Below are 1,858 nucleotides of genomic sequence, written 5' to 3'. Positions count from 1 at the left end.
TCTTTATGCAGAACAGATTATCCAGGAGGCTGGGATTTATGAGGAGAAATGTGGCATAAGGATTGGAGGAAGAATCATCAATCATCTGTGTTATGCAGATGACACAAACTTACTTGCTGAAACTAAGAGAACCTGAAACACTTGCTGTGCAATGTCAGGGACTGCAGTGTTCAGTATGGATTGAGAATCAATATCAAGAAAACAAAGATTCTCTCCACTGGGCCTATTGGCAGCATCATAGTGGATCATGAAAAGACTGAAATTGTTCATGGTTTTGGTTTGCTTGGATCCACAGTCAACACCCTGGGAACGAGCAGCCAGGAAATTAAAAGATGATTGCTAAGGGAAGGTTTGTATTTAGAGACCTCTCTGAAGTGCTGAAGGGCAAAGATGTCAGTCTGGAGACTAACGTGCGCCTGATACATGTCATCATCTTTGCTATGCATCAGAGATCTGGACAATGACTAGGGATGATAGAAGGAGAATTGATGCCTTTGAGCTGTGTTGTTGGAGAAGAGTATTGAATATACCATGGACTGCTAGGAAAACAAACAGGCTTATCCTGGAGAGGATGAAGTCAGGCTGCTTCTTGGAGGCAAGGATTCTGAAGCTTTGTCTGACATACTTTGGAATGTTGTAAGGAGGGACCAGTTCTTGGAGAGGGATGTCATGTTTGAGAGGGTGGAGGGACAGTGCAGGAGAGGAAGACCCTCAATGAGATGGATTGATTCAGTATCTGGGGTAATGAGGGTAGGTGTGTTGGAGATGGTGAGATTGGCACAGGATGGGCAGAGTTTAAGGTTGTTGTACATAGGCTTGCTATGAGTCACAGGCGACTCGATGTCACATAACAACAACAACAATCGCCAACTTGCATTATACAGTTAACACAACCTTGCTTGCTGAAACTAAGGAGAAACTGAGGCATAGGTTGCATAAGGTCAAGGACTGCAGTTTTCAATATGTACTGAAGCTCAAAATCAAGAAAACAAATATTCCAATTACTCGGCTGATTGGTAGCATCATAATAGATGGTGAAGAGACTGACTGTTAATAGCTTCAGTTTGCTTGGTTCCACAATCAGCACATTTGATAATAGCAGCTAAGAAATCAAAACACAAATTGTATTGGGAAATTGCATTCAGCTACTTCATCAGAGTACTGAAGAACAATGACATCAATCTGGAAACTAAGGTCTGCCTGATTTAGGCCATGGTCTTCACAATTTCTTGCTATGTGTCAGAAAGCTTGACAATGACTAAGGATAGTGGAAGGAGATATTGGGCCTTTGAATTGAGGTACTGGAGAAGATTATTGAATATATCTTGGACTGCTAGGAGAACATGCAGTTTCATCCTGGAGAGAATGAAACCAGGTTGCTTCTTGGAGACAAGATTTCAAGTCTCCATCTGACATAATTTGGGCATATTGCAAGGAGGGACCAGTCCTTGGAAAGGGACATCGTATTTGGGAGGGGGAGGAACAGCCCAAGAAAGACCCTGGATGAGATTGACTGAGGTAATGAGGTGTTGGAAATGATGAGGTTGCGTCAGGATAAAGCAGGGTTCAGAGCTGTTGTACATAAGGTCATTATGAATCACAAGGGACTTGACAGCACTTAACAGTAGCAACAATAAACAGTATGTCTATGTTTATATGTCCCATTTATTTTTTTAATTTAAATTTATTATTGATTTCAGTAAAAATTTACAGAGACTTTGGATTTCCGTTCTTTCATTGTTGCACTTTTCTCCCCTCCATTTCTTTCTTAACAATGTATAGTTCTGCTACATTCATGCTTTTCACATTACACATTCCATTTATTAGTGTCTATTGAAAACTGTTCTTCTTTGTGTTT

This window comes from Elephantulus edwardii, unplaced genomic scaffold (genome assembly GCF_000299155.1).
Source record: "Elephantulus edwardii isolate Elephantulus edwardi_28Jun2011 unplaced genomic scaffold, EleEdw1.0 scaffold00380, whole genome shotgun sequence".
Taxonomy (NCBI): domain Eukaryota; kingdom Metazoa; phylum Chordata; class Mammalia; order Macroscelidea; family Macroscelididae; genus Elephantulus; species Elephantulus edwardii.
Note: the sequence above shows the minus strand (reverse complement) of the source record.